Source organism: Anomalospiza imberbis, chromosome 1, assembly GCF_031753505.1.
Source record: "Anomalospiza imberbis isolate Cuckoo-Finch-1a 21T00152 chromosome 1, ASM3175350v1, whole genome shotgun sequence".
NCBI classification, from domain to species: Eukaryota; Metazoa; Chordata; class Aves; order Passeriformes; family Viduidae; genus Anomalospiza; species Anomalospiza imberbis.
The window spans coordinates 37,545,903-37,569,177 of NC_089681.1; the positions used below are offsets into that span (position 1 = coordinate 37,545,903).

General features: G+C 36.5%; 1 long non-coding RNA gene across 1 annotated transcript; it reads left to right on the forward strand.

The window, feature by feature from the left end:
- The first annotated feature begins 11,203 nt into the window (after positions 1 to 11,203).
- On the forward strand, positions 11,204 to 20,502 carry LOC137477532 (uncharacterized). The gene is made up of 2 exons (XR_011001048.1): positions 11,204 to 12,403; positions 20,331 to 20,502. It is a non-coding gene; the product is annotated as an uncharacterized lncRNA (long non-coding RNA).
- Positions 20,503 to 23,275: the final 2,773 nt, after the last annotated feature.

The window sequence follows — 23,275 nt, forward strand, 5'->3', positions numbered from 1 at the left end:
GTCCTGAGCAGTCAAATCAAATTATCTGGCTCAACTCTCAAAATTTGAAACAAAGAAAGGTACAAACACTGTCTAACAAGTGTGCCTTGAAGAATGGGTCCTCAGTTGGTTTTGAGGTACTGAAAGAGAGAACTATGGTCTAAGGGCAGTCATAGTTTTAAACTAATGTCCAGTGGGACTGTCAGAAGGCAGTGGAGACAACAGGAATGAACACAACACCCCCTTACCTTTCCAAGGTCCAAAGTTTCTTCCATTTTGGATCCCTTGCAGCCAATTCATAGCTCAGCCTGTGGAGCCAGCACTGAATTTGGGCCTGACCTCAACTGGAATGACTGCTGAGCAGAGACCACCTCTTGAAATGCTGATGTTTGTGCTCCTGCTCTCACTTCAAATCGGCTTCTGGACAGCACAGGTGCTGTGCTGTGCTGCCATCAGCAGTGGGTTTTACAAAGAGCTCAGCCTTTGGAGGTGATGACAGTCACTGACTTGGAAATAAGCTGGGTAGTTTGTCAGGGATGGAAGGGTGTCAGCTGCTTGTGTGGATTTTCAGGTGTGTCGATGCCATAGTAATGACATTGTTCTAAATGTGTTTAGAACTCAAGGCCTTGAAGTGAAAGCAAAATCAACTGTCTCAATACATGTGTCAAGGGGATCTAAACATCCAGCAAGATATAGGCACAAAATAAGCTTTAAATAATGCAAAAGCCACTAGAATTCAGAGTTGTGTGGAGTGAAATGGAAGAAAAGGTGTTAAATCTTGTTTTGGTACCTTTATTCCCAGTTTGTCTACTGCTAAACTTTAACCAGTGAGATGACTTTCTTAGAGTCCTTTGTACATTGTAATAAACTGTTTCTGCCTTTATCTGACTGCTAGAGCTCAGATAGGAAAGAGACTGCCCAATAAATGCATTCGACTCTGAATGTGCTGTCAACCTTCACTCCATTCTGCAGATAAATATTATGATTTTTTTTTGTTTGTTTGTTTCACTATAGCTATTGTATGTGGGATCAACCAGGTTTTATATTTTCCTCAGAAATCACTCTAGAACTATTGGGTTGTTTTGCTTTTCTATTAGAAACAGACATGATGTCTGTCTTTGTGTTACTATTTTGGTATATTAATTTTTTCTATATCTGTAAATGTACCACCCATCTAACCCAATTACCTTTTAATTCAGGAAATTCTACTGCAGCTTAAAAAGAGAAAAATTATCCTCACACAATCAGAAAAGCATGCCTTTTTATTAAAAGAAAACAAACAGCAGGCCTATATCAAATGTAATCAGCTATACTACTAAAAATCAAAATAACTATTTTGGAATTTTAAAGGAGCTTATAGTTCTGCATAAAAATGATTTAAAGTAATTTTAATAAAAAATTTTCCAGTATGGGTAGGTATAACTCTGCTTGTCAGCACATCTGTATTTTTCTTTCATCCAATAAACTAGCTGGGACAGTGCAGCAAAGGAACATTACAATATTAACAATGTTGCTGGAAAGCTCTGTGCTTTAGAATGAATTAACTTTCACTGCACTGCAGAACATACAAAGTGAAATTGGCTCAGCTCAGAATAACAAGTTTAACCCCTTAGGAGCTGCTGAGCTCTACTTATGTCTCGATGGTGGTTTTTGAGCAGCCTTGGCATGTGAATCACAGAGGTTGCTGACATATTTGGCAAATTCGGAAAACAACTGCTTAGGAAAAATCTGAGAAAACATTTTTATTTTATTCAACAAAACAAAAACTTGCAACTTTGCTTACCAGGGAATTTGCCATGAGGCAGTAGTCAGGTTTCAGAAATACCAGGGAGTTAATATCGTGGGAGTAGAACTGAAATATGTGTCTTGTTATCCAAATATTCATTCACAGTGCCAGAATGAATAATCCTTTTCTGTGGTTGCACCCAGGTTTTGATTTTCCTCCTCTTAAAAATTTACTAGCTAAATGGCTGAAGAATGATTAACTGAAAATCCGAGAGCCCATCAGCACTGTGTCCCGTCTGCACTGATCCATACAGGAAAGTTTATTGGAAAGATTTCATCATCCCACTGACTTCCATGGGATCTACTTAAGCAATTTTGTTTCAGGGTGAGAATACTGTACAGGGCAGCTGCTTTTGTGATATGTTCAGGGAGACAAGACTTGGAGCACTTAATGTCTTTTACATAGATCATAAATCAGATGATAATCTTCCATTACCACCATATCAGACTATAGTCAGTTTAGAGTTCTAAAAGGAAAACATTCTGCATACCAGAATTTTTTTCCTGTTAATTTAAACAACAATAATAAAAAAAAAAAACCCAAAAAACTCCAAAACACAATCAAGGTTATCGTTTCAATGAATCAAATAAAATTTATTGTAATATAATTTTTCTGCCTGTATCATGGTAGGAATTTTCTGTGAGTTTGGGGGGTTGAATAGGCTGAGGGATTGTCTTTTTACATTATAACCATTTTTTGCCTTTCCTAGTCAAAAATGTCATGTCTCCAGACTGAGATATATCAAGTGGATTATTTTTTCCTCTTCTTGCTTTATACTACTAATTTTTTCCACTTTTAAATAATTCCTACTAATTTTAAATGCCATGGGAGATCTGGAGAGGTTGGTACAATTAATACTGTTAAGTTGTTGTTTCTCTTTAAGGAATAGGAACTAGGAACTGCTGTTCCTCTTAAAGGAAGAGGCTATCCTGTGTTCTTGTCTTTTTTGAATCTGTGGCTTCTGTATTTTCAAATACATCACAGTAAATATATTCTAATGTGATCCTTTTACTTGGTCTATTCACTCAAAAAAGTTAAAGAATCCAGTTGTAAATTTGAGCAGGAAAAGCAGAAATTCACTTGGTAAAGTGAGTTGTAAAGAAACTCTAGTGAATTAAGTATTGAGGAGTGAAAAGAGAAAAGTCAGGTTCAATCTTTATCCTTTTCTCCTAAAACTTTCAGTTGGATATTTTCTACTGTATTTTTCTTTAGCCAGCTCACAGCCTTAGTATACTTACAAAAATTCAAACTTCTAATGCTCCATTGATTTTACATCTCCACAATTTCTCACACATCCAATGAAAACAATCTCTCTACTCTGATTTCCTACCAAGGGCCCAATTAAGGCACCACTAACTCTGCTATGCCTTTCAAGAAAACTCTCTATCCCTCTTTGTTGAAAATTTCTATCTCACCTTTTCACGCTAAACACATACTTTGCTGAAATAATTCCTTGGATAACTTACTTGATTAATTTGATTACTAGTTTTAAGATCTATTCTCCATTACTTGCATAGATCTAATTGCAACTCTGTGATATTCCTTGCCATATACTAATGGCCCACTGCAAAACTAGGAAAGCTGTTTGCTGGATCTGCTCCATTTCCTGGTGGATATGTTCTACTTTTAACAGCTTGAGAAGTGCCTGTGCTATACATATACAAGTATATGTGCCTGTACATATACACACATACACATGCAAGTTACAGAATATATGGCTGCCTAACACACAAAACTAGAAGTAAGAATTATTTAATATTTCTAGATTACATATCTCACCCAAAAATCTCATTGGGTCCATAACAATGTGTTCTGCTCAATTTTATTTGAAAAATATATATAATTGTTTCCTTCCTTATGCTTTTTTATTCTCTTCTCTACTCACTTCATTTGCTTTCCTCGTCTTTTTTTATGTCGTGTGAAAGAAATGGATTTTTTATGAAAATAGTACAAATTCTCCTTTATGCCTATATCAATGTGCCCTCAAGAAAAGTTCCTTACTTATTTCAGTCATGTAAAACCAAACATTGGAAATTTATTCTACATTTAGAGTGTGCTAAAGGCTGTAGATGTCTTCCCAGAAGAGTTTAAGCACATGTGAAGTTCTGAAGAAAATACAGAGAAGTTGTATTTTCTCAGGAAAATGCTGAGATGAAAGAATGATCTCTCTTCATAGCTTCTGGAATAGTCTTAAACAGAACAGTTGTTAATGTCATAACTGAAAACTGATGTAAGAATTATATCAACATTGTATCTTTATTGCAGCATTGCCACAGAGAGGCACTAATATAGTCAAATTTTAAAAAAGAATTGTTGAAAATACTTCGAGTGTACTGTCTCCAGTAACTAACTGTTATCACTATGGTTGCAACAACAAATATTCGTGATTGGAATGAACTTCATAAGAATGAAAGAATTAAGAGGAATGAAAAAGCTTACTGCATGCATTAGGATAGGACTTGAACAATTTGAGGAATGATGAAGCAGGTGGGATCAGCTCCGATCTTCCTGAGGCTCTGTGATCTGGATCCTGATTGTGTGAGGCTACGTTCCTAGTCTGCTGTGTACCTTTTTATGATACAGCAGTACATTTTGCAAGTTTAAGTTTGGTTTTGAGGCATAAGCTCTGTAACTCAGAAATCATCACATTACTAAATTTTTGCTAATGACCTTGGAGTCCATGTTGTCCTTTAGTCATGCACAAATAGCATGTTTATATACAACAGTATGATGGTTAATAACAATTTGTTGGGTTTTTTTTTTTTAATCTCAAAAGCAATTTTGTAGTATTTGCTTGTTTGTTTTTCTCCTGAAACTCTCATTACCTTACAGTGCAAAACTGTGATATCAGAAAAGAAAGCCTGCAAATTTTTGGTCTTAATAATGAATGAATTAATAAAGTGATTGTAGATTTTCATCTCTCTCTGGTATCTCTAGTATAAAATTTTCTTCTCATCCCATTTTCTTATTCCATGCCCTGTTTTGCAGCTTAACCCTATTTAACTTTGCTCCTAGGAGACTCCAAGGTGCCAGTGAACAACAGACTTGAGCCAGTCATGGAGTCAGTATTGCATTTGACAAACACTGCAAGAGCTGCTCTAAACACAATATACCCTTGAAGAATAACCCTCAACAGTGAAGACTCAATTAATACAGCAGAATGTAGTCAATTGGATGTCAGATGACAGGATTATCTTGTTTTTTACCAGATACCTGTCAGTAACTTCTACCTCTGATCCTAAGTAACTTTCTGTCTAAGAAATGTTTCTTATGCTGATGTCTTAAGGGATCTTATGCTTTTTGGTGTTTACACATTGTGATAATCGGTCACTAGAATTTATGTGTCTTCAAGACACAAAAATCGATTGTTCCTTTTTTTTTTAAGACTGACTTTTCAGTGGAGTAGAAGATATTTCCCATGTGAATATAGAAAAATACAAATAGAACTGAATCTTTCTTAATTCTGATTGATTTATTTCAGCCTCAGACAAAAAGCTATTGGGAAATTCATGTCAGTTAAGATGGACTTTTATACTGTAGTTCCTCTGTATATTATAGATTTCATATTCTTATCTTCTTTGGTGTAATTCATGTCTGGTCAGGGTAGACCTTGTCAGACAACTATTTTTCTTAGTGTTCAGATAGGCTCTGTGGACCATGCTATTTCCTAACAGTACCTAACAATTGTATATTATGCACAGACGATTCTTATATACTGCAACTGAATTTAAATATCCCTATTTTTTCAGATCTTGACACTGCCCACTTTTGTTTTACTTTATGTGTTGTTTGTTTTTTTCCACCATCTATTAAAAAGAATTTTAACTTATTTAATATTTCTTAATTTTGAATTCCTTAAAAATAACAGTCAGAATATGAAAACAAATAGAAACAGAATTTAAATCTGAACAAAATATGTCATTTGAGAGAAAAGATATGGAAATTCATAGTGTAATCTGTTACCCACCTAGAGCTCATCTAAATCCAGAATCAAGTTTCTAAAAATACCTGTATAGTAATGTTCATTTGGCTGTATGACTTCTTTCTTTTCTTCGGTGTAAGATTCAGGGAGGAGAAAGACTGGGAAAAAATGCCAAAGGGATGTGACCACTTGAAGAGCAATAAACTTTGTAGTTTGACTCATTGCCCTAAGGATGCATTGGCATCTGAAGGCTCCTTCCTTGTTGGTTTGATGACAATCTGCATTTTCATGAACTGTCAGACGTGATTGCCAAAGGTGATGATATTACAGCAATGAGATTATGACAAAAAGATGACAAAAAGATTTGATTCTGTGTTAGAAACCTTCATATGCATTGTCAGAAAATTTGAAGAATTTGATACTATAGGCAACGAGAACAGACATAAAATTTTGAGCCCAAAAATCGCAACTGTGTGACATTTATTTTGTATCACCATATAAAGCCTCAGTAAAATAAACTAGAACGAGTGGACAGGATGTTATCAGACAGTAGTTTTGAATTGTAAGGCTTTTCTCTAGCTCAGAGAGCCACTGCAAATATTATGTTTTAAAATGGCTACCTGAGATACTTGGAGCTTTGAACATCTCCTTCCAGTTATGTCTATCAAAGCAAATAATAAGCAGAGCTCTTGCTGTGGCACTTTTTCCATTATGATTGTCAATGAAAAAGCAGAATAAAATTCTCAAGATGTGAGGAAAATGGAACATATTTAGTTAGAGGGATCTTGGATTCACTTATAAAGTATATATTTTGTTAGAAAATGTTAAATTGTTTGAGAGACGGGAACTGAGAATAACAGCTTTTATTTTCTAAACACCAATTACATATGAGTGAAAAATATGTATCTGTGTGACTCAAAGAATAGGTTTAATTTTTTGAAGGATCGCACAGATAAGCACTTCAGGGAAAGGTACAGATGGTTACATGTACATCCTGCAAACTCATGGCTGTTATAACAAAGGCTAAATCCTTTGACAGATATTTGGTATATACAGCTATCTTTATGTTACTTTAGAATTCTGCAGGCATAAAGAACTCAGTTGCACATAAGGACAGAAATAGAGGCATATATTGAAAGACATTGCAGCATTTTCTATGGTAAAATGCAAACTGTGTTACCTTAAGCTCAACAAAATCTTTTAAGAAACACCCAAATATTCCTGTTATACTGAGAAAATATTTTTAATACAGGTCTGATCTGTAGCAACATATACTGGCTGATGTAGCTGTGTTTTGTTATGGTTTCTTGGTTCCCAATTCTTTTGGCAGAAAACCTGGGCCTGATTTCTGAACTTAGCTACGCTGGCAGATATTCCTGCCTAGCTTGTTAAATCAGCTTCTGAATAACAGCTGATTTCACATTTTAAGCATCAATATGTAACCACGTAGCTGAAATCAGAATCAAGTGTCTTCAATCAAAAATGTGAAAAATAAGAAAAAGCAGTCATCCCCCCACTCTTCAGTTTTCTGGCTGCCTGCCATCTTGTAAAGATATTTCAGTCTCTGCAGCTCAAGCCTTTTTTATTCTAATGCCTCCTTGTGCAAATGCATGTTCTCATGTGTCTTTCTCTTTGCTGCAGGCATAGTGCACCTGTTTGAAAGAAGTACATAATGTTTTTTTTTTTTTTTTGCCATTTCCCAACTGCTGGCTCTTTTGGCAGGAATCTGTCTCCAACAGCTGAGAAGGCAGAAAAGCTAAAGCCCTTTTTCTACTTAGAAGAGCCACCTACCTTCAACTCTTTGAAGAGCTGTGTGACACTACTGGAACTTGCTTCCCTTGAATTCTTACACTAGGACTGAAATTTACACAGTAGTGGAACTTCCCAATTGTTTAATGGGAGGGACACGTTTTGAGGGACAGTTAAGGGCATAGGTAATCTTTTTCTGGCCTGCTGCTTAGCTTTTCAATGTTGTCAACACTCCTTATAAAAATATGGTTCTATTCCATATTGCAGAATTTGATATACCCATTTCTCTTTTACAGAGCTCAAACCCATATGGCATTTGCTTCCTGCTGAGACCTCCACACTAGGCATCTCTTCAGCAAAGCAACCAAGATTCAAAGAGAAATATATAACATGTTCTTTCCCCCTTGTGCCCACATACCTAAGACCTGCTCTCTAAATCTGAGGCCCAGAGAATCCTCTGATGAAAATCAGGAAATCCTCCTCCAATTCAACCTGGAAGTTGAAGAATTTCTCGTTCTGGTAGCCACAGGAATTAATCACTCCTCCCTACTAGATGCCTAAAAGCAGCACTTCTCTATAAATATATACAGATCCACTTGATAAAAGTCAAGTCACAGTACTTCTACCTTCTCTGCCACCAGCAATAAAGTGGGTGAAGTTTGGGTGCAGTTTACAATCCTGCAGATGATGCATGAGGCAGATAGTCCTGCTCAGTGTCCCACTGTTCTTTTATGCCAAAATGTAGTAAAAACTTATTTCAGCCAACAAAGATGATGTGGTTTTGAGTACACACAGGAAACTATTCTTTTGAATAAGAAGTTATTATTTAATTTGGTCACTCTCAGCATACATTTGCAAACTGAACAAAGACAAGCTAGGTAACAATAATACTGTTCTTTCAAATGCATTCATGGAGAGAAGGAAAAACAAATGTTACACTCATGTTTTTTTCTGAAATGGCGCAAGTTGCTTTCCCTTCTCTCCCATTTGATGTTTGTCCTTTTTTTCTTGTCCCTGTCTATTCTTTATATTATATTTCTACATTTCCTGTATGTTTTTCAGTGTATCTTATTTTATTTTAGCCCATGCAAAATGAATTTTAGGATGATGCCCCCCGAAAAGATTTACAAAGCTGCCTCTGTGAGAGATGGCTACTTCCAGATGTGAGTATAATGCTAGTGCAGCCACCTCTGTGTTTAAATTTTTAGAAACATGTGGTTTCCATTTTGGTAAATTCTACATGTCAGTTCAAAAGACGTGATACATTTTATATTTCTGGTCTTCAGTAAAAGTCATTGTCCTAGCCTATCTCCAGCCCAAGGGCAAGAGAAAGTGTTCTGACTATGTTGGGATTTGTTCAGCTCTTCTTAAATCTACAGCACACCAAAGAGCTATATAAATACATGGTAGAGTCAAGTCAAGGTTAGTCACAGTGTGATCCTCAGGTACTGAATAGCAAAAAAAAAAAAAAAAAAAAAAACCACACCAAAAAAACAAAACACCCAACAAAAACAATTAAAAAGGAGAAATAATAAAAGGAAGAAAAAGAAAGAAATAGAAATAAAAAAAAAAAAAAAAAAAAAAAAAACCACACCAAAAAAACAAAACACCCAACAAAAACAATTAAAAAGGAGAAATAATAAAAGGAAGAAAAAGAAAGAAATAGAAATAAAAAGAGGAGCCAAGACAAAAATCTACTTATTTAAAAACCAATATGCTTTCTAGCTGGGGTTAAATCATAACACCATGTTAAATAGGTCATTGCATCAAAACCTTTCCAAATTAGGCATTGCCAAAGGTAATGATGCATTAGAATTAATTACAATTAGTGAGCATTCATCATGAGAGGCTTTTTAAGACAAAGTTAAAAGAATTAGAAAGAGCTGATTGTGCTTGGAAGAGCAGGACAGAGTGGATATTGTCTCAGCTTCTGTTTGGTCGTAGATGGAAGAAAAAGGCATTATGGTTTGGATGCTGCCTCAGAGGCCTAATTAGAAACATCTTGTTTACCTAGAACCCCTGCAATGATTAGAAAATGTTTAGAACTTGAAAGGCTATTTGGCAAAAACATTTATTATAAATCCTTAAATTTTCTTAAAGTACTTTTTTTTGTCTCTAGAAAAACAAAGCATATTACTTTACACTTACATGTTTATGATGTTTAAGGTGAAGAGAGATAATGCTTGAAAATACATTGTACATGTACACAAATACCATCTCAAGCAGAAGAGCCACTCAACTCCATGATGGATTTACTTCTTCAAAAATTAGATGAGAGATGGAGACAGAAGCCTTGGGATTGCTCTCAGTTTGAAAGGTGACCATTCCTCACTACATCTAAAACATTCCCATTCTTGCTTGTGGAAGAAGGCGGTAGTTATGATGAGCACCTAGTAATATGGGTAAGAGAAGAGACGGCATCAAGGCAGGATTTTGTTGTACATGGCACCAGCTGTCCCTAGCAAATGGTGAGTGTTTGGTGTTGCTTATGTGCCAATGACTCACCTCTGTAGTGCAGAATTCTACTTGCTGTGGCAATATAGGTTTTCATTTATTTAAACTTGCCTGCAAGGATGTCCATGCATTGCTCATGGACTACACACTCCAAATACAAGCACATAGGTAGATAGCCCAGAGAAGCTGTACCCTGAGACATGTTAAAGTGGGTTTTTCTAAGCATCAGGAGTAAATTTGATGTTGCTGGGCATGTGTCTCCTCTGGCATGCCCAATTTAGAACCCTTTTGCAAGTGAAAGGAAGCAGAAAAGCATTCTCAGGAAAACACATGGACCTACCCAACCATGCTGTGTAATCCGTACCTCTATACTCTTCATATTACACTGCATTATTTACAGCTCTCTTATCCATTCATTCATCTGACATTCACAGAATTAAAAAAGGCAAGGTAATGGGAACATAAAGAGATGAGATACAAAGAATGACACAGAATACAAGAAGCACTGGAAGGGACCCACAAGGATCATTAAGTCCAGCTCCTGAGTGAATGGCCCATACAGGGATCAAATCTACAACTGTGACATCATTAACACAGTCTAACCAGCTAAGCTGGGTGACCATCTTTGGGTTTAAAGGGAAGAAAAATAGTCTTCTAAAAACTAATTTTACCTCTTTAATCCTGAAATTGGGATGTATGCATGATAGTTAGCTGGCCAAATGTAAAATTACATCAGCAGCCGGATCCTTAAGAGGATATTTATTATGGACACTGAAGAGAATAGAAAAGAGAATGCAAAAAAAAAAAAAATGGACACAACTAGAGCAAACCATTGAGGTAATGTTTTTTCATTTATATTTAGTCATGGTATTGCTGATATTGTTCAAAACTTTCATTTTTTTAATATTTCTGTCACCTAAGGCAGCAAGTTTATTTTTAAATTCAATTACTTTGGGTTTTAAAATTTATTTTTAATTAAAAAAGTAAGTTTTTCCTGTTTTTTCCCCTTTTTTTCTGTTTTCTTGCTTGTACTCTTATGTCCTATTGTGCGATTTGTTTATTACAAAATCATCTAGGATATGTTCTTGAGAACTAACACTCTAAGACTACTCACCTCAGATGACTACCACAGATAAAAACAGGATGGCAACTAAAGAAGTTTGGCTTACTCTTTTGATTCTTCATTAACAACAACAACAACAAATTAGATCCTTCATTTTTGTGCTTTGTAACTTTTAGTTATGAATTTCTGTTTTCAGACAAATGTAATTGCATTTTAAATGAGGGTAAACTTTTTTAAAAAACCCTGTTTGATCAAAAATACATCTTTCTGTCAATGAAAATGTGGAGTAGAAAATTCTCAGCCACCTCACTTCTGTTTTCTATACATTCTCATGGGATTAAACTTCTTATTTCAAATAGAAGAAAGAGATCTAAAATCCCCAAATCATACATTTCAACATCTTATCATATGTCAGTCAATTTTTCCTTCAGTTTTCTTTCACTGCAATTGGCTTGCATGTTTCTACTTAGGCAATTAAGACTAAGAAATGGCCAGAAATTCATCATCAGTCTTTATTCCAGGACAAAATAATTTTGAATGGTCTGTAATTCCTCACAGATATCTCTCTTTTTATCAACATTTTAGGATCCCCTAACAAGCAACCCATCAATATGAGATCTTCTGTTTTCAGTGTTTATTTTTTTTCAGTAAAAAGCCCAAACATTCCCCAAAATCAAATGCAATATCTTTTCAACAGGGGGGAAATATTTTCAGTCTTTTTCTCAGTAATATTCTTTTATATGACTTTTTCTTAAACTCAGTAGAAATAATGAAAAGACAATCATATTGATTATATATACTTCAGGCAACTGTAACCACAGAATATCATGGTATTTGACTATAACTTTTGAATTACTGTCTTTGTTTTTGTCTGTAGTTCTGCTGAGATTTAATAACTAATGGGAATAGTGGTCATGTGCAAAGAGATCTTTATTTTTCCAATTCACTTTATATCTCTTCTGTTCCTCTTCCTCTCTTTACTCTGTTTTTAATATGTGAAGTTTCATTTCGTCAACATTATAGGAATGTTATACTTAAAGAAATTGCCTATTTCTTTTCTCATAGCTGTAGGTACCAATTTTTGTCTGGTAGACCAAAATACTGTGGTGTAAAATTTTTTTCTGTTGTGGTTTCAACAAAGTGATATTCTGTATTTTATTAATTCAGAAGTTCAATACTTAATGAGCTTTCAGGATGCTACAACACCATGAAAGGTTTGTTCACAAAATGAATGCAACTGAGGATTTAACTCTTTGCTAACATTAATAAAGACATAGCCTGTGAGACTGCTCTCAAAACTCCCCTTTAAAGATATCAGCCATTTTAGAAAACAATTTTCTTTAGATGTCTCCTCTACTGGATCTCTGAGCTAAATTCCAGGAGCCTGTATCACCCAAGGAATGACCCAACTATTACAGTCAGCATAACCCCAGGATCATGAAGCCTTGTGGTAAGTTCTCTAGCAGCTGATGGATGTATGACAGGAGAAACACCCCAGAGTAGTTATCTGGCATAAGACTGTAAGTACATGAGTAACCTTACAGCTCTTCAATTTTAAAACAAATATTTCTATGAAGCTGCATTCCCTTGGAGCCTTGTTGTACTGGGTTGCTAACATCCAAGTAGCATCAAGTTCACATCATAACCTTCCTCTCCATGGGGATGTTCTCCCCCTCTAGCTGATTGTTTTCACAAACTGAGTCAGAAATTACTGAGTGTCAGCTGAGCTCTGCCAACTGAAGTCTGTTCAGTTGAGACTAAGCAACAGGTTCAAAAGTTAGTATGGTGAGCTCACTCAAAATTCAGCAGGGACAGGTGCAAAATGCTACATTTAGTAAAGAGTAATCTGCTACCCAAAGGCAAGCTGAAGAACAGCTAACTAGGTAGCAAAAGAAGAGCTATAGATTATAATTGATCACAATGCCTAAATAGTGCTTTGTCACAAAGAAAACCAAACAACACTTTAGATTGAATAAATAGAAATACATCCTGTAAGACAGCCTGAAATATTTGCTCCACCTTATGATGATTATGGAATGTTTGAAGAAAATCCAAAGAGGAAAATGAAGGATCAGTCTTTATAATATAGCCTCCAAGGAAAGACCGAGCAGGTGATGCTATCTGAATATAAAAGGAGGCCCTAAAGGTGGACATGATGTCCAATGTCCAAAGGGTAAGTAAAAAGGAAGAACAGAAAAAAAATATAGCAGATCTTAGTTTGGCAGGAAAGAAAGCAGTAGATTGAAATAGCATCAAGGAAGGTTCAGTAAAGGTTCAGGTTATTAGTGTGAAATATTTTCAATACTAGAAAAATGTAGCACTACAGTAGATTGCTTGGAAAAATTGCCATTACATAAAGTCTTTAAGACAGAGCTAGACTCAGCTGAATAGGAATTATTTAAGGAAGAGCTGATCATGCTTTGGAAAAGGAGAATGGTTTACATGAACTCTGGGGCTCTCTTGCTACCCATGTTTTCTGTTGGCTTGGCTTTCTATTGGCTAATCTGTTACTGATGCACAGACTTGAAAACAGTACAGCTGTTGATCCTCATCTTGTTAGGAATCTGGGATAGAAATAAAAGCTGAAGCTTTCAAGACTGTGTCATCTTCCCTCTATACTGCTTAGATCTGCTCTTTTTTTGCAGTCTGATGTCAGGCAAGTGATTAAACTCAGACTGTTGGGGAGTTTGGTGTTGGAAATAAGGATGGTTTTAATCCAGAAACATGAATGAAATAATAAATACAGCTGGAAAACAATACAAACAGTAATTGATTCTGAGTATTTTTGTGCTTTAATGTAAGGAATCCTGTTTCATAGTTGTTAAGGGAATTCTTATTAGTCTCTAGAGTTTATAAATTCTCAGACATGTTGCTCCCAGAGCATATAGTAGTTTGAATACAAAGAATTTATAATCTGAATTGGGATTTTTTTTTTTTTTTGGGGGGGGGAAGGGGAAGTGAAATGACATTGTCTGTTACTGTTTAATTATTATTCATTGTCTTGCCAGGCATCCAGGTAGGAAGCAGGAATCACACAATGTAGTTCATACGACTTCACTACATGCCATGAACAATAGCTAGTGAACAGCAAACAGTTGAAACAATTGTTTGCATAAACCCTCTAGACTGAAATGTGTGCATATGTTTGAAAATAATTATGACAACTACAAACATGAATAAGTTTATAAGTTGTTCACAAAACCCAAAAATTATATGCCTTTTCAGCTAATTTAAGCCTAACTCAACAGTGAGCCAGTCCTCATGACCAAATACCAAATTAGTCAAAAAAATCTTTTGCTGAAGCAACATGTGAAACCTTAAGTCTGCATTTTGCATTTTCTGTCTGCTCTGCAGAACAAGAGGGAGCACAGGCAGCACTAAGGGCATAGAGAAAGAAGAAAGATAATGTCTTCACCTATCATTATTTGAGTGTGACTGCTGCTTTGGTTTTCATCCTCCAATTATCAGAAGTGATCACACAGAAACTAAGAGCTGATGGAACATCTTTAAGCCAGGTGCTGCCACTTATCAGCTCTAGTATCTACTTTTTGCTCCCACACTAATGAAAAATGATTTCAAAAGAAATGAAGATCCTGTTTCAATAAGATTGGGGAAAAGATGTAACCTAAAAGCTGTCTACAGACTCAGGAATAAGTGAAATGTTTTGACAGGGGAAAATATGTGTTGGCAACATTGCTCGACTCAGATTTCAAAAGTAAAATTGAAACCATACTTCTGCAGGGTGCAGACGCTGACAACTGGAAGCCTGCTCTGCAATATATAGTAGTTCAGAATATGCCAGCCAGCTCCTCCTCTCTCCTTTTTCTTTCATGTAGAGGACAAATACATTTCAAGGAAAGGAACAGTCTGACTTGGTAAATTTTTGAAAACAAACAAACAAAATCCAAATCTGACTCTGATATGACTGCAAGGGGTTCAGAGAAGACAGAGAGCATCTGCATCTAACTATATAAAACTGCAAGGAAGGTGATATTCTTCAGACATCAGTGGTCATTCCAGGCTAAATCTGGGCAGAGCCCATGTCTGTGTTGTGTCAGCCTGCATGAGGTGCAAAACTAGGCCCATGGAAGAGTCACATCCCAAAAATCCAGGCTTCAATTTTAAGAAGGGTGGTCTCAAGTAAGATTATGAATATAGGGTTTTGTCAATTCACTAGATCAGTTTGAGCAACAGCTATGAAAGTGAAAAGTGAAGACCCTAAATTCACATAAGCAGGGAAATAACAACACTAAAACTAACAATGAAGCCCAAAACCCAAACATTTCAAATGATATGTTTTGTTCTTAGTTTTTTGGCCGTGATCACTGCAATATAACCATGAGCACTTTGTGCAATGAGTAAAACTGTTTTGGGTGAGAAACTGTGAATGACAATCAGCTACTTCACTGGATAATTCAAAAATAAAATCTAAAAGAAAGGCAAATAATCCCCTCTCAGTCTTCTTCTGTTGTATTTATGTGAGAAGATCTAAAGCAAAGATTTCCTTTCTTGAAACTTATTTTGAATGAAAACATTAAATAAATCTAGAATTTTGATTTTTCTCTTTTCTTTTGGATATATATTAGTTATTTCAATGTTTTTACCTTGATTTTTTCTTTAATTTTTCTCCTGTAACATTATACAAGCTTATATAAGGTCAAACTCCTTAAGGAATTTGTTCCACAACCTTCCTCTAAGGTTTCCCAACTCTATATATTAACTTCCTGCTGACATCTGAAGCTTTGTTTCTCAGGGCACTTACCAGAGGAGCGAGCATATGTCTGAATCTTTTTTCAAAGAACCGATTCTGCAGATTCTGTTCCCAAAGAAGTGTATTTATAAGAGATTCTTCGGCACTTCTTGATTTGGTTTGCAACATAGATACTGTTATACTATATCTCCCATCTACATTTTTTGCTGCTGCAGTGCACAGGACATTTATATGCACATATGGTTCTTCCCAAAGTATGAACCTGACATAGGAATTGAAATGCTGTGGTTCCATGTGCTGGTCTAGTTAGAGAGAGACTTTCTCAGAAACCCTTGGGTGATGCTCCTCTCTATGTCAGATACAGACAAGGCAGAGCAGAGCACCCTTCTGTCTGCTCCAGCCATGTCCAGACCAGTTTTGTCCCAGAGGAGCAGGCATGCAGTGGCTCTAGTTTTGCCTCCAGCACAGGGGACAGAAAGAGCTTCTAGGAGGCAGCAATAATCCCCAGCACCTTCCTCTTCATGTGAGCCATTACAGCACCATGGAAATCCTTTAGTGTGACTCCAAAAATGGTGTCACACAGCAGCACCCTGAAATGCTGAGATCAGTGTGTACTGATGGATGTGCTTAAGAACTACACCTGTGTGAAACTGCAGCCTCGAGGATAAATGTGCTACATTTCCCACACTCTTTCTCTTGTTTCAGTTCCTCCCATGGCTTTGTGGACTTTAGATACATATAGCCTATCTCACCTTTGGCCTTATGCTCTGCATTCAAATTAGGCCAATAAGGTGAATTTCAAGTGGCTTATAAGCCTTAGATTCATCAACCACCAAAAAACGAAAATTAAAAGTGTGGGGGAACTGGCAGGAGAGAAGGGAAGGATGTAAAAATAAGAAAATGAGAAAATGCAGAGCAAACGGAAAGCAGGGAAGAGTCAGGAAGGAATGAGAATTTTCTTCTCATTTTAAAGGTCATTTCCTCCCTCTGGCTGGCTTCTGTAACAATAGTAATATACACTACCAACACCAACCCTTCAGGGGTTATTTTTTTAACATATTGAAAGGATAGGAACACTTTTGGCTGAAAATATTAAAACATTTCAGTAAAAAAACCCAAAAAATCCTACTGAAATCATCTATCATCATGCTCGTTGCAACAGTTTCTTTCACTTTCTCATGCTTAACATTCAAGACTTCTGTGGCTGAATAGGTCCCTGGATAATAGGTAGGGATGTGTGAGGATTGGTAAAAAAACTAAAAGTAGGGATATAGGGGAGGAAAAAAGTATTAAGAAAGGCAAGGAAGAGGGATGGAAAGCACTGAAATAAAGTGAGTAGAGATAAAGAAGAGTAAGAGATAAATGGGAAAGAACTTGGCTTTCACTTGCACTGACTTCTTTGTACAAATCTGACAGTGAAAAGTTGCTCTTATTCTTTTTTACTTCTATTCCAATAAATCTAAATTGCAGATAGACCTTTCTGATTCAGACCTACAAGGAAATAGAAGGGAAAAAAAAAAACAGTGTTAGAAAAAGGAAATAGGAGAAAAATACAACTAGGGCTAAAAGAAGGAAAAAAATCTCAAAAAGTTTTTATGAACTTCAGGCTTTTTCTTGTTTGGTCATTATCTGCAGCTTTTAATAGTTTTCTAAATTCTGAAGTGATTCAATGAACATTTTGAAAAATTTTCCCCAAACTGTGCTAGCAAAAATTTTCATTGCTTTTGCTAGCTTCTAGTCATTTCCACCTTAAATGTAAAAGTAAAAATACAATTGAAAGGAAGCAACTATGATGTAAAGAAATATCAAGTTTTAGAAAACAGAAAAGAAAGGAGAATAGTGAAAAGCAAATGAGATTTTTGCATTGGAAAGACCTTAAGTAATAACAATATTAACAATACTGATGACAATCCATCACTCAAGTCCACATTTGAACAAGAGGGTGGCACCTTATGAAAAAATCAAACGCTCTACATTTCACTAGAGGAAAAATCATGAGTGTTCTTTATAGAAAATACGAGAAATAGGGAAATATAAAATTAAAAAATGATGTTATAGTAAAAGCTATTAAAATAGCTGCATATTTTTTCAACTCTCTGGCTGAAACGAAGACAATATTTTGGATCCAAATAAACATTTTGTTTGAACCCAAATGAAATGCTTTATTTCACTTTGATGTCCTTCGTTTACTTGCAAAATAGGTCTAAATGCAAATTTAGATAAATTTTTAAGCAGAATAGCATTTTTTAAAGTTTTTAAAATGTCAAAATAAACTACTTTGAATGTTTTGCAAGTCTCTTCTAGGGATATTTTTTTCCTCATGTCAAATCAACTCTATAAATTTGACACTATTTACAAATAGTTACAGATGCTCTTGTTTTGCATCTCCTGCCTTGTATAACAGACGACCTTTTCTGACAGGTGCTGGGTACAAAGTTAGAGACTTCTTTTAGATTTCATTTTGTAGCCTTTTATGTCCTTTATTTTTCATCATTTTTATTCATCAATCTACTGGAAGTATCTGTAAAACCAAAAACTTTCCAGATTTGAGATTTTGGTTCACAAACCTCTCAGACCAAGCCCAGTGCTTTCTTCCCTGAGCAGACCAGCACAGGCTGGCTACGTGGCACGTCCTGGTCTTGGATGACATCAGCACTCCCTGCTTCGAGGATGTCCACATGGTCTTCTGCTCTGACTTGATGCTAGCTAGACCTGAAATGGCCCTGACAAAGGTTTCTTAGACCCAGCTGACAGAAGCATTTGTCACTGTTTCTCAGATTTGCCTTTGGAAGTGCCCAGACCACATCTGCTCCATGCAGAGCCAAAGGTAGCTTGCAGCTGCCTGTGGAGGAACAGGTGAACATAGTCTCCTAACTCCTCTTCTACTTAATGAGGGTGAGGGAGCAGGTACCTCTAGAAAAATCAGATTTTATTCTACCCCTTAAAAAGAGAAAAAACATCCTTTGAATAGACAGAAGCAGTAGAAGAGGTGACTGTGAATGCCTTGTGATCTAGAGATATTTGGCCTTACTAGAAACTTGTGCTTCTCTGCGAGTTGGCTCAGTTCCACTGGTTACATCCTTATCCAACTGATGGAATTGATAAACTGTATTGATACAAATCCTTCTGCTCTTTGACTGTACATCTCTAACCTGTTAACATTATCAGTATCCTCACTTTAAGTTTGTGGAGACAGAGCCTCTGAGAGGGAAAGTGGCTTGCTGATAGTATTTTGGCACAACTGCAATCAGAGCTTGTAAGCCCCACTACAGTGGCCTAAGCACCAGTTAGCCTTTATAGCTCTGCCACAGTCTGTTGTGGTGCTATTATTGCCACACTCAGTTAAGGTCTTCTAAAAAGTATTTTGTGGCCTAGTGAGTAGTTAAAAAGCGCCTATCAATTTTCAGGTTTCAGGGCAATTGCTCCTTTAAAATGAATAATATATTTCAGGTTTTTAAGCAGGGTAGGCTCAAGTTTGATTTGCTACCAGCTTTATGTCAGCTTGTATTGAATTTTTAAAAGTAACTAATGATTTACTATGGAAAGAGTGGGTACAGGATCAAACGTATTCAGTGAATGCTTTTTAAATGGCTTGTTTTTCTCTTCCTTGTCTTTCAGTTCTTATTTTGTTAGCCTCATGTTTTAAAGTAACTGTGTGTTATATTTTCTGAAATCCACTATGAGATATATTCTACTCTGAATGTATACACATAGCTTTTCCTAATAGTAGTGGAAGTCATGAACATATACTGAATAATACAATGCGGTACATAAATCCTATGGGGAATACAAGTCCTGGCTAGAAGAAAAAGAAATCACAGTATTTCAAAATGCCAGTTGTAACATTGCAGTGAGTTCCGGGCACATGTTTGCCAATAATGAATGGAGGAGTGGCGATACAATATTGGAACTGTCTCCTGCAGAGTGGTATCATATATAATCATACACACTGGCAGCTTGCTTGATTATGTTCAGGATTGCAACCAGCACACTCAGAAACAAAGGAGAATTTATTATGTCCCCCAAATTTAATTTTCATGAGAGATATATGGAGGAATTAATTGGTGATTACAGCACAGGAACAAAAGCTCCTGTATCTTGCTATATTTACATAATAAACACACATTTGTGGATTCCTTTTAGAAAGATAATCACACATTTAGAAAAAAAATCATTTCCTTAACTTAGGAAAAAAAACATTTACAGTGTTAATTTTTATTATAGCAATTCAATTAATTACCACAGTATTTAATTTAATGTACAGAAGCAGCACACATTACCAATTATCTTAATTTTATAAAATCTAGGATGACAATTCAGTCTTTAATCAATATATCAGAACCTTACTCCATTAGCTGTTGTTTTTAACAGGGTATCTCAATTGATTAGGCTGTAGATTTTTTATGGGTCTTGTTTTATAAATTGAATCTATTCAAGTAAACATAACATTTGGTAATAGTCTTCATAGCAACTGTCAAAATGACTTATTGTTTTTCCAGCCCTGCATTCCTTCAGAATTAATAATACCTTTGTGCCCTTTATAACACTTATTATTAAAGCCATAAAAGTTCTCCATATTTAATGAGTGGATGTTTCATTATATGTATGGTTTGCTTGACAGACTGAAATTTTTTCTAATCTGTTTCTCTTTTCCTTTTGATTGAAGGATTGTAAATATGCAATTAGCAGCTGGAGTAGAAGTAAAAGCAGAAAATGTCAACTGTCAAGTAGCTCCATTGAAAGACACGTGATGCTTCAAGTTAAGACAGAAAGACAAAAGCATCTTCCAACAAGGATGAAGGTTGCAAAATCTCTGTTTAAACATTCCATTAATCTCTTGCATGAAATAAATATAGTCAGTATATCCCAGAATGAGGAATCCACTATCAAGTATGCAGTTTACTTTTGTAACAAAGCTCTGTGTGGTAGTGCTTTACTCCATTGGCAGTGGAGATTCTGGATCCGATCACTGTTATAATTCATAACATGTATCCCTTTATGTAACATATGGCCGTATCACAGTAACACAATTGATTTCCCAAGAATATACACACAAAAGGGTGCAATGCATCATTGTACTCTAGAGCATATTTCTCTTCTGGAACAAAACATCTAGCTCTGCTTCCAAACAGTTGACTACTTCTGTGTTCTCTGTATGAAAATCTGGATGTGCCTTGACTCTTGTATGCAATGGCTGAGAGAACACTTTCGTCCAGTACTGTAGGAGAGGAATGCCAAAAGGAGTCAAGAGAGACATATAGAGATGATTTTTTTTCACTGACAAGCCAAAAATAACTATTTGCAGCAACATGTTACATTTAAAGCCCCATAAAATCTCTAAATAATTAAAGAGGCGGTATTCTCTAGTTGTTCCTGGTTATTTGTATCAGTAGGAGAGGTTGAATGTAAGGCACAATGAACAGAATAAGGCTGTTTTTAACCTACAAACTTAAAGACATTGCCAAGCCAAGCTATGCAGAGGCATGAATTCTTGACTGGACAACTGGCCTGTTAGAATGTATTATTAGACCAGAACTAACCTTCATGCATTTTCTTAGAAAGTCCTCAGGGTTTAATGCAGGGAAACATATGGTTGTTCAATGTGTGGCTTAATAATACAAAGTTCTGGGAATAATCTGCCTACCAACAACTACAAAAGCTTTTGATGGTTTTCTGATCAAGAGGCAAGTGATTCAATCCCTTTCCCCACCTTTTTCATTTATTTTCTTAAGGCTTTAAAAAAAGGAATTAAGTGCTTCTATCATCTTACATATAAAATTTCCACATTCCACTGGTCATACATATTCAACTTTATATCAAGTTTTCACAGTTCTTAACATTTTCGTTTTGCCTGTCATATGGTAACTAACATGCTTTATGTATATAATCTAAAAATGGCATGCATATCCTGTCATCTGAGAGGATGACACAGAGAAATATCTCAAAAAGAATCTGAACAATGTGAGACAGCTCTGCTATTGATCAAAACAGAAATGGGTCCACTGATGGTGTCCCCATTATGTTATAAGATAAAATTTATTCCTACAAATCCCACTGATGTTTCTTTGGTGATTCAGCAGTTTCACACAGGTGGGACAGATGGAACTGCTGAGCAGTCTCATGTGCCAGTCTCCCATGGGATGGAGCTCCAGCCTGCCTGAGGCACATCTGCATGAAGCATGAGCACTGTGCTGTGGGTCTGTACAGCAGCTCTGCTCTACTCCCAGGGTGCTCCACTGGCTTGATCACAGCTTCTGACAGAGCTCCATAATAATAGGTATGTTGCTTATAGTTTGCTGCTTTTGGAGCATAGCTGACACAACAGAGAACTGACTTTACAAAAGGATTAAAAAAAATAAGCAAAACCTAGAGCAAAGAGAAGTTTCTTGACCTATGTAAAATTTAAAACACCCATCAGAAAGTGTCTTACTTTTCTCAGAACTCATTTCCCATGTATTACGCAAACTCTGAATAGCAGAAATCTGGTTTGATGTACTAATTAACACTAATCAAAACACAAAAAAATGATTAATAATATGACACATTGTAAAGAACAAAATTGTAATCTAGTTGGGTCCAAGTTATCCAGTGAAAACTATTTGAAGAGAAACAAGCAGAAGCAGGTTGTTTAGGGCCTGGTGAGGGCTGGCCAGGACAAGGAGCCAGGCAACTGCATCCAAGTCCCATGATAAATCTGTCTGAGGCAGTGGCTTCACTGGCAGGGATCCCATCCCACCACCTTGAATGGGGCAGGGATGGGGATGGCAGCCAGGGTTCCTTCAACAGAGACTGGAAGATAATTCTGCTTCCTTCAACAGGTGGCCATGGAACCACAAAGAGGAGAGACCGATGGCTCCACACCTGTCATGGTTTGACACTGGCGCAATGCCAGTGCCCCCATGAAAATACACCTTCCCCAAATGAGTGCTATGAGATGCGATCAGGAACAGAGCAGAGCAGGCTTGAGCTTAGAAATGAAGGAAAGAAAAACTTTATTAACCTGCCACTATAATAAAAGACACACACAGATTCCAGAATGAAAAACTTTCCAAAACATTCCTCCTCGTCCCACCCAATTTCCAACAAAGTACATTGAGACAAAACCAGGAGTCCCAATCAAGTTACCACCCCTCAGATAATCAATACTCAGTCCATCAGGGGAGAGAGTAGTCTCTCTTGCACCATAGACCCCCCAGGAAACACACTTGTGACCTCTTGGGCACTGCCCTGAGAAAATCTGCCATTGTGACACCCTCCTTTCCATGTCACAGTGCTCTCACCACTGTGCATGGACTAAAACTGTTCATAGGGCTCCTTTAAGGATGCTTTGCCAAGGACCAAAAGAAAAACAGTTTCTCATTTTTGGGACAACAGTCCCCCCCCATTTTCTCCTCTCTTGGGGCCGAGGGTCTTGAGAACAGAGATCTTCTTCTTCCCTGAAGACAGAGGGCACCACCACACCCTCCTCAACTTTTCTCTGTTCACTCCATTCCTGTCACTGTCCTGGCATCACTGGAGCAGGTCACTCTCTTGGCTCCAACCATTGCATCCCCTATGAATGCAGTCTGTGTTGCAGGAGAAATTGGTTCAGTCAATGGCTATACAAGAAAA